The sequence below is a fragment of the Aquarana catesbeiana genome, linkage group LG07 (genome assembly GCF_042186555.1).
Source record: "Aquarana catesbeiana isolate 2022-GZ linkage group LG07, ASM4218655v1, whole genome shotgun sequence".
Taxonomy (NCBI): Eukaryota; Metazoa; Chordata; class Amphibia; order Anura; family Ranidae; genus Aquarana; species Aquarana catesbeiana.
Window position 1 is genome coordinate 172,601,688 of NC_133330.1, and position 15,852 is coordinate 172,617,539.

At 41.3% G+C, this 15,852-nt stretch overlaps 1 protein-coding gene across 2 annotated transcripts in view; it reads left to right on the forward strand.

The window, feature by feature from the left end:
- The window catches only part of RNF2 (ring finger protein 2), a 95,264-nt gene that overhangs the window by 34,162 nt on the left and 45,250 nt on the right, over nucleotides 1-15,852 (forward strand). For both annotated transcript variants that reach the window (XM_073592880.1, XM_073592879.1), the window contains one exon: nucleotides 1,590-1,625. The gene's annotated coding sequence lies outside the window, so the exon portion shown is untranslated. The remainder of the gene's footprint in view (nucleotides 1-1,589; nucleotides 1,626-15,852) is intronic.

The following is a 15,852-nucleotide window of genomic DNA, read 5'->3' on the forward strand; positions in this document are numbered from 1 at the left end:
AACTATCTATGGCCACCTTTAGAAAAGCAGAATTTAGGTAGAAAGAAAGAGAAAAGTAAGAATAAGGCAGGGGGAATCCCAAGGACGATATTAGTCACCAGCTTAGTAACTCATGAATCCATAATACTCATAAGTAAGGCTCCATGCACACTGGGCTTAAAAAAATGTTTTCTTGGGAGTAAAAAATGCTTATATAGAGCATTTTTTTGTACAAAGTCTAGAAGAGTTTAGGAGAGTTTGACGTTTTGTCTGCCAGTGAGCTCCAATCAGAAACACGTTCCAGAAAGGTTTTTTTTCTTGCCTCTAAACATTTGAGCTCAAAATATGCCTAATCATTCCAATGTGCATTGACACATAGAATAACATTGAACTGCTTCTACAGGCAACATTTTTTTATGCCAGTGTGCATGGAGCCTCAATGTGGAGATAACAAGCCCAAAGACTCCAGACTTTCTCAAATCGTGTTTTGAGAGTCCTGAATAATGCTAGCCAGTTATGGGTCATGATCCATGAGACCTTTTGTCTTACCTGGGATATTGGGACTGAGGTCTTCTACTAGTACCTGGCAATGGTGAGCTTGGCAGCCAAAATAAATAAATAATGCCACTCTGTGGGTAGCTTGATGCGCACTGTCAATGAGTTCATTCAACAGTTTTACATTTGGAGATTCCAGTCGTTTGTCTTAGGAGGGCAAACACCTAATTCCAAAAGCCACATAATCAAGGGTATTCCCACCAAACATGGAACATTGTACCCAGCATGTGACATCCCCTAAAGCACAGCGGTGATGAGTTTGGGTATAATTTTGACAGACAAGTCAGGACCACGTACCACCTGGTTAGTACTTTACCATTGGCCTCAAGCTTTGACACATTCAGAATGCCCTTGTACCCCTCTGGAAACAGGAATGTCATGATTCCACCCTTTGTCATTGTCTAAATTGGCATCCCAGTCCTTTATATATGGCAGCTTAGCAGATGTATCGAGCAAGAGGCCATGTATAGTGGAAATTCCCAGGAACCTTTTCCCTATGTCTTACGCAGCTACAGCAGCCCATTCAAATGAATAGGCTGCTGTGCCCGTGCAAATGTGAGCTGTGAACAGCTACAGTGTGAACATAGGGAATGTTCCAAAAATTTTTAAATATAATAGAATATTTATAATTTATGTTATATTATATTATTTATAATTTATAAAAAGTCTTTAGGTTTACTGCACTGGGAACTTTAGCTTTTGTGAATTATTTTTTGAAACATTGAGGGAAAGATGGATGGGAACGTGGAATGTGTTTTATTACAACTCTGTGCAGATTATTTAATCACAGCAGGTTATCACAACTGCATAAAGGCAGGAAAGCCAGAGCTAGGAAACATTTTTATCCAATTTACTTGAATACATCTGCAATAACACTTGCTGTATCCCTACAATGTATATATGAGCTCATATGAAAAAAATAGTTTTTACTTTTACCCAACATATTTTATCTGGAGTTTCAATTAAAGAAATACTTTCTACTGCTAAAAACACCATGTGATTTATAATAGAACATTTTTTTATTATTTATCACTACTTTCTTTTCTATTTTCTAGGGTTATATAAGCTCCAGCTCACCAGCATAAATTAAGGTAAGTTCAACAGAAAAGGTAAGGTCCCAAGTATGTTATTGGCTACTCCTGCACTGCACTGTAGGGATAGGCATTACATTTTTTACCTTACATCAGGAATCTAGTAGTTGAAATCACACAAGAAGGAATTATTAGAGGAAAGCTCACAGGCACCGCATCCTATCAATTAGTAATAGGACAAAGGAAGATCAGTGGGGAGACTGGGGCACAGACATGGTTTACAAACAACAGCACAAGTCCTGCATAAGATCTGTCCTCCACTAAAATTCAAATTGATCGAGCAGGCTTATAGGGGATTGATCTCTTGGTTGAAGCCTTATAACACTTTGGCAGTGGCGATGGATCTGTTTTATCCTCTCCTGCGGCCAGCACATGAATGCCCCATCTCATAACCACTTGGTGTGTGTTTCCCTTTATGCTTGCTGAGTGTTTATACATGGGTCTTTGGATTCTTTAGATAAATGCGCTTGACAATGGTGACGAGTGGTGACGAGCGGTGTGATAATTAATATCCCCTGAAGCAGCCGAACTTATACGAAATCCCAGCTCCTGACGGGAGCATATCTTCCTGTGTCATAGTATTTTATATATTTTTATTTATGTCTGACATGGAGTTTTATAGATGGGCAACTCCTATCCTCCTCATCTTGATTAGTGGTTCCAAATTAATAACAACTACTGCAGTAGGGAACAGACAAAAGATACACTCCACATCTTTCCAAATAACTGTTCTGCTTTATTATGATGCAATTGAAGGTTTTTAAACACCTTATTACGTAGGTATCACATTAATATTACAATTGTACTTTTATGGCAACAAGGGGCGTAACATAGGTACGCTAATTCTAATCAGGACTCGAAAGAATGCAAACATGTAATGAAAACATTATTAGTCCTCATGCACACGGACGTTTTTACAGCTGCTTTTTTGAGCTTTTTTTGCAGCTTAAAAAGGCCTGTCTATGTTAGTCTATGGCTTCATGCCCACCTAGGCGTTTTTGAGCTGCAAGTGGCATAGGCGTTTTTAAGCTGTAAAAAAAACCCAGGACCAGTGGGTTCTGAGAGACGTTTTTCAGCTGTAAAAACGCTCTAACGCTGAAAAACGCTCAAAAACGTCATTCACCAACGTTTTTTAGCGTTTTTGATCCATTGAAAAAAAAAAAAAAAAAATTTGAAAAAAAAAAACGCTAACGCGGAAAAACGCTCAAAAACGCTGAAAAAAGTCACTGCAAAGATACTGGCGTTTTCATAACGTTTTTTTAACAGCCTGTGTGCATGAGGGCTTAGTGCTGTGTGCACAGTGAATGCAGTGTGCAATACATACAAAATTTGAATACACTTATATACAGAACTTACAAATTTCCTTTACAATCTCTCCTCTTTTTATCAATATTTTGATCACTAACCATACCTGCTATCATCTTTAACCTGGAACCTCTACACGCTTAGGTGGAGGTAGTCCTGGCCAAAGAGGCAAAACTCCATTGTGGAGAATATAATAGCTGAGCAGCCTTTTCATTACAAAATTACTTTTCATTGTGAAAAACAAATGATTGATAAGACATAGTTACAGAGTATTGACTGTACACTCCTGTGGCCATAATGGCCTTCTAGCTTAATTGTTGGCATGCTGACTTATCCGCATATGTAAACACAGACAATTCTACATAGAATGGAAGACGTAAAGACAAATATGACTTCAACATAGCTAAACTACTTTTCAATTCACTATATCTCCTCTATCATCTCTATCTCTATCTATACAGTATCTCACAAAAGTGAGTACACCCCTCAAATTTTTGTAAATATTTTATTATATCTTGTCATGTGACAACACTGAAGAAATGACACTTTGCTACAATGTAAAGTAGTGAGTGTACAGCTTGTATACCAGTGTAAATTTGTTTCAGGGTCTTGGCAATCTTCTTATAGCCTAGGCCATCTTTATGTATCCTCAGAGTTCTTTGCCATAAGGTGCCATGGTGAACTTCCAGTGACCAGTATGAGAGAGTGAGAGCAATAACACCAAATTTAACACACCTGTTCCCCATTCACACCTGAGACCTTGTAAACACTTTTTCAAGGCACGGTATATGTGTATATATATATTATTATTATTTAAGGTACTTATATAGCACCGTCAATTTACGCAGCGCTTTACATATACATCGTACATTCACATTGGTCCCCACCCTCAAGGAGCTTACAATCTAAGGTCCGTAACTCACATTCATATACTAGGGCCAATTTAGACAGAAGCCAATTGACCTACCAGCATGTCTTTGGAGTGTGGGAGGAAACCAGTGTCCCCGGAGGAAACCTACGCAGGCACAGGGAGAACATACAAACTCCAGGCAGGTAGTGTCGTGGTTGGGATTCGAACAGGCGACCCTTTTTACTGCTAGGTGAGAGTGCTACCCACTACACCACTGTGAGATACAGTGCCTTGCAAAAGTATTCATCACCCTTGGCATTTTTCGTGTTTTGTTGCCTCACAACCTGGAATTAACATGGATTGTTTGAGGATTTGCAGCATTTAATTTACAGAACATGCCCACAACTTTGAAGATGATTTTTTTTTTGTTTTATTGTGAAGCAAACAACAAATAGGACAAAATAACAGAAAAAGTCAATGTGCATAACTATTCACCCCCCTAAATTCAATACTTTGTAGAGCCACCTTTTGGTGGTCACAGCTCTAAGTCGCTTTGGATAAGTCTTTATGAGCTTGCCACATCTTACCACTGGGATTTTTGCCCATTCCTCCTTGCAAAACTGCTCCAGCTCCTTCAAGTTGGATGGTTTGCACTTGTGAACAGCAATCTTTAAGTCTGACCACAGATTTTCTATTGGATTGAGGTCTGGGCTAGCAGTGTATTTGGGGTCATTGTCCTGCTGGAAGGTGAACCTCCATTCTAGCCTCAAATCACACACAGAGTGGTACAGGTTTTGCTCAAAAATATCCCTGTATTTAGCACCATCCATCTTTCCCTCAACTCTGACCAGTTTCTCAGTCCCGAATGCTAAAAAAACATCCCCACAGCATGATGTTGCCACCACCATGTTTCACTGTGGGGATGGTGTTCTTTGGGTGATGTGATGTTTTGGGTTTGCGCCAGACATAGCGTTTTCTTTGATGGCCAAAAAGTTAAATTTTAGTCTCACCAGAGCACCTTCCTCCATACATTTTGGAAGTCTCCCACATGCCTTTTCACAAACTCAAAACATGGCATTTAGTTTTTTGCTGAAATTAATGGCTTTCTTCTGACCACTCTGCCATAAAGCCCAACTCTATGGAGCATATGGTTTATTATCGTCCTATGTACAGATACTCCGGTCTCTGCTGTGGAACTCTGCAGCTCCTCCAGGGCTACCTTAGGTCTCTGTGCTGCCTATCTGATTAATGCCCTCCTTGCCCGTCTGTGAGATTTGGTGTGCGACCGTCTCTTGGCAGGTTTGCTGTTGTGCCATGTTCTTTCCATTTGGTTATGATAGAATTGATGGTGCTCCTAGGGATCATCAAAGATTTGGATATTTGTTAATAACCTAACCCTGACTTGTACTTCTCAACAACATTGTCCCTTACTTGTTTGGAGAGTTCCTTGGTCTTCATGGCAGTGTTTGGTTAGTGGTGCCTCTTGCTTAGGTATTGCAGCCTCTGGGGCCTTTCAAAAAGGTGTGTATATGTAATGACAGATCATGTGACACTTAGATTGCACACAGGTGAACAACATTTCACTAATTATGTGACTTCTGAAGGTAATTGGTTGCACCAGAGCTTTTTATGGGCTTCACAACAAAGGGGGTGAATACATGCGCACACGGCAATTATCAGTTTTTTATTTATGAAAAATAGTTTTATGTATATATTTTTCTTCACCAACTTAGACTATTGTGTTCTGATCCATCACATATAATTCAGATTAAAAAAACATTGAACTAAAGGCTGTGATGTAACAAAATAGGTCAAAAGCCAAGGTGGGTGAACTTTTGCAAGGTACTGTGTATATATATATATATATATATATATATATACCAAGCAATCCACAAGTCACCTGGCTTTAGTTTTAAATTCTTCAAAACTGTTAGGATCTGAAATTGGGGAGAAAACACATAAATGAGTTTTTCAAAAACCTTAAAGAACACAGCAACATTCTCTGTGAGATCCGAATAGAGGACTTCAGCTGCTGAGACAAAATATAAGCCAATGGGTAAAACACTCCCAAACAAAATCTCATAGGTAGAGAGTCCAACATCCCTTTAGGGCAGTGGTTCTGAACTCCTGTCCTAAGGACCCACTAACAGGTTTGCAAGATAACTGAAATACATCACAGGTAATATAATTTGCTGCTCAATTATTGCAGTATTCTAGTCTGCATCTCTCAAGGTAATACTTTAAATCCGGCCTGTTAGTGTGTCCTGAGCACAGGAGTTGAGAACCACTGCCTTAGGGGCTTGATAAAATATAAGAAAACATTCAGTGTCAGGTCACCTGACACTGGATGACAGATGCACACCATTGGAGTCAGGACTGCACAACTAAGGTAGTGTACCCTATGGCTGACTGCTGCGGATGGAACTCTGGGTGGTTCAGGAAAGCAGGTCCACTGAAGCACCAACACGGCTCCCACTGGGAGCTAGAGCATAAGATTCCCCAGGGCGCGGAGTCTAAGAACCAGTAAGTATTCACCAGAGCCTCTACTGTTAAGGATGGACTGCGCTGCAACTGGCTCCAGGTCTTGGCCCCCAGATTCTCCCAGCTCACACTCACGGTAGGCTACAGGAGGATAGAGAGGAAGCAGCAGCCCAGGACAACAAGGGATAGTCAGGAGATAAGCAAAAGGTCAGGGCAACTAGCAGACAAGGATAGACAGAGAACACGCCATAGGTCAGGATAACAAGCAGGCAGGAGGAATAGTCAAAGAACAAGCCAAGATCGGTAACAGAAACAGACCTAGAGCACACGGCAAGCAGGAGACAGGAAACCAAACACACAATATTGCTTGGGCAAGGCAGGCTTGGACAGCACCGTGTTAAATAGTGTATCCTGTAGAGGCTATGGTGGAGCCACGCTGAGGGAAGATTACTTAAGCATGCAGGTGTGAGAGTGCAGGCCCAATTCTGATACACAGACAGAGGTAAGCAGACAGACAGGACACAAAGGTATTACTGGCGATTCATGACATTCAGGCAATAGTTTTCTAGTTTTCTACTCTAGTTTTTCCGCTACATTGTAGACAGTAGGGGGTGTAAAAATAAAACCTCAAAACTTCTATTAAGGACATCAGGAAAACATGTCCATACAGACAAAATTCATACTTGTAAGATCCTGATTTGGGCATCTGGATATATCTTTTTGCAAGCTCTGGAAGGGATCTTCAGCTTCTTGGTAACACCTTTGGTAACAGGTAAAACAAGATGTGGTATGTTATAAAAACTGTGGTAAACCCTGGCTCTATCCCATGCTCATTTACTAAGGCAGCCATAACTGCTTGTGACTGATGACATGGTCCATTTGTTAAGCTGGAGGGAAAAGAGTGGCTGGCAGACATAAAAGATCACATTTTTTCAAAGTCTTTCATAAGAAGTTGCCCCCCTGTGGACCACTTGTTCTTCTCCCTCTGGGGTCTTTAAAGTTGAGTTATTAATCCCAGCTATACTGGGCCAGAACTAGGGTGGAATCTGTGAGTTGCACAGACCCAGCAAGTGTTCGGGGCTGTAATGCAGCATCCTTAGTCACCTGGTCTGCTTCCATGTGAGAGTTTTTTAATGTTAGTATGGCTACCTCAGCAATAAGCTGGAAGGCTGAAAACAGCCAATCAATTAACTTAGCATGCTTGATTGGTTTACCTGCCAAAGTAAAAACAAACTTCTGGCCCTTCAAATGGAACCAAAAGCTCTCTAAATCTCTACTATCTATATAAATATATACTCTTTTTATAGCTCACAGGCTTGCTAAAGCATGGAGATCTGCTTCTTGAGCTAGGGAAAAAGGACCCAATGACTCTGAATACAGAGCATCCTTCTGGGTGAAACTACATACTCAGTATGGGTATTGCCATCACCAGTTTAAAACCAGGATCAAATCTACAAAAAAAAACAAATATCTGGGTCTTGCACTGGGCTTACAGCAGGTGATTCCTACGGCATCAATTTAACAAATGTGGTTTTTCTTTGTCTCCAGCCTCTTCTAATAGAGGCAATAAGGTAGCTGGATTCAAATGTACGCATTTTTCATTGTTAGTTTTGTACATAAACAAAAATACTAATTAATATTTTGAACATTTCATTGGACAAACATTTAGTTAGCTGTTTGCAATATTTGCTGCGCAGAATGTGGGACCATTAGAAATAAATATTTGACCAAAATAATGTTGGTAACTTTGTCTAATAGCACCTTGGCATAAAGCTACAGCTCTGATATATCGGGATGAACCCTTCATTACTGGGTCCAGCTTGCATAAATATATTACAATGGCATGCTGCTTGTGTAAGAACTCCAGTTTTATGTTTCAAAAAAACATCCTCTTCCTGACAATATTATAATTTCTCCTTACTTGCGCTGTTAGTTTTAGCAAGATAACACAAGTCCTTAGTTTGCATCTGACATTATTTTCCTGATGTCATAACATAATAAATTATAACAATACCCTGCGGTCATGCAGAGATGTCCATAAATCCAAAGTATTCTTCTGCTTATACCACTGCACTTACAAGGAAAAGGGGCACATCCTTTCACAATCCACACATTCTGCATTGGATTTCAAAAATAAAAATAAATAAAAACAAAAGGATCAACAATCTGTATATGACAGAACAGAAAGCCAAACATAAGTCCCATATGCTGAATTATTGTGGGTTCACCTCTAAATTAGTCAGCAGGTAGTACCCAACATTTGGCTTGGCTGCTATGCTACTTCCATTCTTCTCTTTTTTGTTGAACGTTACTAACGTAATCGTTTACCATTTTCTTCACACATCCACCAAATTATTCTATAAGAATTAAAGGGGTTGTAAAACCTCGTGTTTTTTCACCTTAATGCATCCCATGCATTAAGGTGAAAAAACTTCTGACACTGACCGGCCCCCCAGCCCCCCGTTCCCTCGGCGGACACGCGTGCTTCCTCTCTGCCCGGGGTTCTTGGCTCTTGATTGGATAGATTGATAGCAGCGCAGCTATTGGCTCCCGCTGCTGTCAATCAAATCCAATGACGCTGGCATCGGGGCTGAGTGCGGCATTCTGTGTCTATGGACGTAAATGCTGGACTCGAGAGTGCGCCCGCAAGGTAACCCCCTGGAAGAGCGCTTCTCCTAGGGGGTTTACCGATGCGAGGAGGAGCCGCGAGTGCTGCCGGGGCACCCCAGAAGATGAGGTTTGGGGCCACACTGTGCAAAATGAACTGCACAGTGGAGGTAAGTATGAAATGTTTGTTATTTTTTTTTAAAAAGGTTTAGTGTCACTTTTTAACAATTCTGTGAATGGTGCCCATGCTGATTGGTAATGGAGATCACTGGAGTAGCGGTGTTTACTTCAGTGGTTTCCAGCTTCCAGGGGCATCAGTCAGGCATGGTATACATAATTACATTGGTCCAACCTGGACCTATGTAACTATGTATAAAAAAATACCATGCCTCTGCAATTTTTCTTTAAATCAATGGGTTTAGATTTGCTTTAAGTTTTATGTTCCTAAATAATCTATAAAGGTCTTCCTCAAGCAAGCAAAATCTCCATTTTAAAATTAATAACCATTAATTTACTGGAGGGCAGAATAAGGGCTTTGTTGGTCTCTGCGGATGATTCTGGTAATTGATGACTCTGGGGAGCCTAATTGTTGTGGTGATGGTGCTTTCTCCCTTGTGTAGATTTCCACATGGATTTTCTCCAGATGCTTGAGGTCCCTTTCATACTTGTGCGACTTGTCCTGCGACTTGGGACTGCAAAATCGCAGGACAAGTCGTATCCCATGATTTCCAATGAGTACCATTTATATCTGTGCAACTTCAAAGTAGTCACTGTACTACTTTGGTCTGACTTTGATACGAGTTGAGGTCCATAGACCTAAAGTTTGCACAGAAATTCCCAGAAATCGAACGACTTTGAAGTCGCGGTAGTGTGAAAGGGGCCTGAGTGTGTGTGGATGACTGAAGTGCCTAGAAAAAATGATTCTTGTAAACAAAGTAACAGATGACTCTGATTCAGTAAATTACCTGCTTTCTGTTTATCAGGATTAAGTGAAATTAAATTATAATTATTTATAATATATTATGTTATAGACACTTTCTAATACAGTTATTATAACTAAGCAGTCACCTTAATTGCTTTTGCTTAGTTTCAGACATGACCTTTCTTACCTTTTTAACAAGGTTAAAGGTTCTGTCATGTGACCATGTATCTCTTCTTCCTGATATTGGGGGGGCGGTGGTTACAGGACACTGTGCAGACACACTGTGTGCCTGTATTCCATAGTCTATATGTGTAAGTGCTGCACTAATGTAATAAATAAAATTGAACCCATATTACAAATCATCAACTGTATTAGTGCATTAACACAAACATGTGAAAAATAAGGAAAAAACATGTCTGTGCATAAAACTCTGTGATAAATCACACATAACATATAGTGCATCAAATAATCATGTAAAGTCTGTCACCATTACTAGGTTTGGTCCATGGAAGGAGGCATGCTGCCTAGGGCTTCAGAAATTACCAAGGAATTTTGGAATACTTTGAGAATCTTTTTGATTCAAAAGGTCTATTTTTTTCCCTTGCTTGCAAATGGAGCAAATATAACCTGCTGTTGCTAGCAAGATCTTGACTGGCTCAAAATGTATTGAGATGGACTTCTGTTCTTCCCAGTCTATTACCCTTCTCTATGATGCTCCCAATTGACCCTGCTTGCCCTTCCTCCTCTATTGATGACTGTATTTTTGAAGTGATCAGTCTATACACACAGAGTTAATTGTAACAGAATCTCCTGAAGAAGCCGTGAACGGCGAAACATGTAAAGAAACAATTTACTTCTGTTGATATTTGTTACTGATGTACTGTGGTTTTACCCTTTTTTTGCATATGTATTTTTAATTCAATAAATATTTTCTATTTTTCTAATTTTGTATGTGTGTGCATGTTAAAAGTCCCAATTTCTCTCCTCCTATGTTATTCTTGCAATAAGGGATGTAACGCCTAAATTGAGTCTTTCCAACAGACTATCTCTAAAACTATACTTCTCCTCTATGATCAAAGTTTTGAGGTTACTCAAAAGAGGGGTGATGGACATTTTTTCACCTGCAAGAGCTCACTCTCACTGAAATGTCTCACAGACTTTACATGATTTTTTGATGCATGAATCACTGCATGTGAGGATTTGGATTTACCACAGAGTTTTATACACGGACATGTTTATTTTCCTATTTTTCACATTTTTGTATTAATGCGCTATTATGGTTGATGATTTGTAATATAAAGTTCAATTTTATTTATTCCATTAGTGCAGCACTTACCCATACAGTATATATTTTATCAAGTAATTATATTCACGTTTTGCTTACAGCTTGAGGTCTTTTTAGATTGGTGCGCAATTTATTTTTTTATACAGCATATTCCACAGTCTGTTTAGTCTGAGTCAAGATGCAGGCTGTGCTTGAGCAGGGGGCTTCCTCAAGAGGCAGACTGTGATTGGAAGGGGGTGTGTGGTTGTGGGGTTTTGCTGGCTGAACAAACTGTCAAATACAGACAGGCTGTGGGGGGAGATTTACTACAACTGGAGCACTCAGAATCTGGTGCAGCTGAGGACGTGATTGATGGTAATCAATCAGCTTCTAACTTTAGCTTGTTCAATTAAGCTTTGACAATGAAACCTGAAAGCTGATTGGTTTCTATGCAGAGCTGCACCAGTTTAAATAAAACAGACCCAGTGTCCTGTACCTATGACAAGGCTAAGGATGAAAACTAACCACGCTAACACAGATCAGCTTCTTTGGGTGGTTAGTTTAGAACAAGGAAGGAGGGTGACTGGCAGGATCAACTAGGTACATACACTTTGTTTTGAGCAAAAAACAAAGCTTGATGTTCTTCCACTTGGATCGGAATCCACCTGGTTCCTGTCTTACTATACAGTATCTTACAAAAGTGAGTACACCCCTCACATTTTTGTAAATATTTTATTATATCTTTTCATGTGACTACACTGAAGAAATGAAACTTTTCTATAATGTAAAGTAGTGAGTGTACAGATTTTATAACAGTGTAAATTTGCTGTCCCCTCAAAATAACTCAACACACAGCCATTAATGTCTAAACTGCTGGCAACAAAAGTGAGTACACCCCTAAGTGAAAATGTCCAAACAGCCAGCAGCACTCGTGCAGCCCCAGACCATGACACTCCCACCACCATTCTTGACTGTGGGCAAGACACATTTGTCTTAGTACTCCCCACCTGGTTTCCACCACACACGCTTGACACCATCTGAGCCAAATAAGTTTATCTTAGTCTCATCAGACCACAGGACGTGGTTCCAGTAATCCATGTCCTTAGTCTGCTTGTCTTCAGCAAACTGTTTGCGGGCTTTCTTGTGCATCCTTCTGGGCCGGCAGCCATGCAGACAGATTTGATGCAGTGTGCGACGTATGGTCTGAGCACTGACAGGCTGACCCCCCACCCCTTCAACCTCTGCAGCAATGCTGGCAGCACTCAAATGTCTATTTCCCAAAAACAACCTCTGGATATGACGCTGAGCACGTGCAATCAACTTCTTTGGTCAACCATGGCGAGGCCTGTTCTGAGTGGAACCTGTCCTGTTAAACTGCTGTCTGGTCTTTGCCACTGTGCTGCAGCTCATTTTCAGGGTCTTGGCAATATTCTTATAGCCTAGGCCATCTTTATGTAAAGCAAAAATTCTTTTTTTTAGATCCTCAGAGTTCTTTGCCATGAGGTACCATGTTGAACTGCCAGTGACCAGTTTGAGAGAGTGAAAGCGATAGCACCAAATTTAACACACCTGTTCCCCATTTACACCTGAGACCTTGTAACACGAACGAGCCACATGACATCGGGGAGGGAAAATGGCTAATTGGGCCAAATTTGGACATTTTCACTTAGGGGTGTACTCACTTTTGTTGCCAGCGGTTTAGACAATAATGGCTGTGTGTTGAGTTATTTTGAGGGGACAGCAAATTTACACTGTTATACAAGCTGTACACTCACTACTTTACATTGTAGCAAAGTGTCATTTCTTCAGTGTTGTCACATGAAAAGATATAATAAAATATTTACAAAAATGTGAGGGGTGTACTCACTTTTCTGAGATACTGTACATGTGTGTCAAATGTCATTCTCGTTCCTTTTATGTCAAATACCTCACCCAGTTACCCCACCCATTGATACCATTCAACAGCCTTTGTTGAACCCATAGGCTGGGCTGTACTATTATGCCCCGTACACACGGTCGGATTTTCCGATGGAAAATGTCCGATCGGAGCGTGTTGTCGGACATTCCGACCGTGTGTGGGCTCCATCGGACATTTGCCATCGGATTTTCCGACACACAAAGTTTGAGAGCAGGCTATAAAATTTTCCGACAACAAAATCCGATCGCGTCAATTCCGACCGTGTGTGGCCAGTTCCGACGCACAAAGTGCCACGCATGCTCAGAAGAAATTCCGAGATGGAACAGCTCGGTCTGGTAAAATTAGCGTTCGGAATGGATTGAGCACTTTCGTCACGCTGTAATGTAAAAAATGGTTTAATACAGCGCACTCTCTTCTTCTTTATAATGTGTGAAGAATGAAGTAGTTTTGCTGCTTATATTCACACAGACTTCTCACAAACTTCTTTCTTTATTATTTATTGTGATTCCCTCAATATATTTTGATTTGTCACATCTGACAAATTTTTTTTTGTTTGTTTTTAATTGTAAAAAATTTTTTTTCAAGGCTGTTTTTTTTTTCTAATTTTGTTTGTTTTTTAATAAAGAATATTTTTGGGTGTGTTTTGTGTGTCAAGTTACCACAACACCATTATTATCTTGTATTATTTAATCTCATTGAGATTGTTTGGTGTTGGTGTCCCTTGTTAATTTCACATTGTATTTTTGAAATGTACCTGCTTCCTCACAAACAAACTGTTTTTTTTTTTTTAAGGAAAACACACATAGGCGAGTATAATTGAACCAAAAATTCCTTTATTAAGGGCTCACAACCAAACAAAGAGGGAGGCAACACTGGAGAAACAGCTGAAATTGGTGAAGCCTTTGGCCCCCCAGGGCACACATCAATTATTTTACTGCAAAATTGGTGGCCTGAGGAGTCCATATCTAAGGGAGTGCAGTCTGGTCCAGAAGTCCCAGAGATCCTGAAAGCAGCAGATGACATCTGTGTCCCCAGGCTGTGGTCATAAAGAGCCTGCATCTTTTGCCAGACCAGACTGAACCCAGGGCCACCACTCTCTGGTCTTCATGCTTCCTTCCACACTGTGGCTGTGGTGGTGGAGTTGTGGCAGCAGGAGGAGGATGGTCCAACTCAATCACGTCGGTCTTGGGTGTGATTTCGCCACTCACCCCCTTATTTAGGACTTTATAAATAAGTTTCTCACACATGAGGCGTTGACCCTCCTGCATGCCCTTCAGTTTGGTGGCAGCAATGCAGGCAAAGGCCTCTTTAGGAGTGGGTAAGGCTCTGAGGGACGCAGAAGCCTCCTGAATGAGCCTGAGTGCTGAATCCTGCATGTGAGTCCCCTTCCTGGGTCTTTTGTATGGAAGGCGGAGGGGAGGAACCTGCGATTCGGTCAGGCGCCGACTGGTCCCAGGCTTCTCCTGGCTGCAACTTAGCCCCGCCTCCTCCTGGCTGCCACTAACCCCTGCCTCCTCCTGGCTGCCACATTCCACAGCCTCCTCCTGTGTGCCACATTCCAGAGCCTCATCCTGGCTGAGATCTTCCTGTGTATGAAAAAGGGACATAGTTTTGAGTTTTTGATTCATCAATCACACACAATTGTCACCTCATGACTGTTGCAAATTGAATGTTAAGAAATATAACTGATGATCATTCTGAGCTCAGCATTTTTCATTCTTGTCCCAAATATTTTTGCCCACTACTGTCTATTGATATGTAAAAAACTGTATTAAATCAGCAATTAGTGATCAATAATAACATCTAGTAAAGATCATTTATTTCTTGACCAGAAATCTGTAGAACAGTGCTATACCTGACTCCATCTGGGCTCCTCCACTTCTTCCTGGCTGGAAGGCCCAGGTTGGACATCGGAAGCCTCAGCTGGGGTGGAAGGAAGGGTTGAGAGGGATTCCCTGACTCCAGTCTGGTCTGACAGAAATCGCAGTCTCTCATAGTACCACAGCCTGGGAACATAAATGTCATCTGCTGCAGCTCCGGATCTCTGGGAATCCGTGACCTTCTTGAGCTCCCATAGATAAGTGCTCCTCAGGCCACCAATTTTGGTTTTTAAATAGGGGATGGTTGCTGTGGGGACCACCGGCTTCACCAACTCCAGCAGTTTCTCCAGCGCTGCCTGCCTCTTTTGTTTATTATTCTAATGTGAATGTTTTACCTGCCACAGACAGGGCAGCTCCCTGTACTTGTCTATGAACAGGGGGAGGAAGTTGTAGTCATTGAAGCCATCCATTTTATCTGCAAGACACAACACAAGACAAACCCTAATGTCAGGCAAAACTCTCCTAATCTTGTTACAATATAGGCCTCAATCTAGAAGCAGTATAGGCCCAAGTTTAGATCTTACCTTCGTTATCATGATCGGCGCCTCTTATACTCCTTCCTCCGCTCACAGATCGTACGTACTACGCACGCGTGTTACGATTTATACACACTGCGCATGCGTGTAACTCCGCCCACCCCTGATGTTCTTTCTAGTCTATTCCCCGCCCCTTTTCGTTTGGCGCAGTGGGGGAAGAGCACATGGCGGAGACACAGCAGGTGCGTGCTAATTACAGCAACGAGGAGGAGGAGGAGGAAAGCCCGAAGCCAGAAACGTCTGGATCCAGAAGGAGAAGATTTAAGGCATCAAATATGTCCTTTGGGGAGATGTTGGAGATGATCGACATCCTGAAGAGGGCCGACTATGATGGAAAGTATGGACCTTACCCCAACCCCAATGTCAGAAAGGCCAAGATAATGGCGAAAGTAGTCAAGAGTCTGCACTGGAATTTCGGGGTACGACGATCGAAAGATCAACTCAGGAAGCGGTGGTTGGACCTC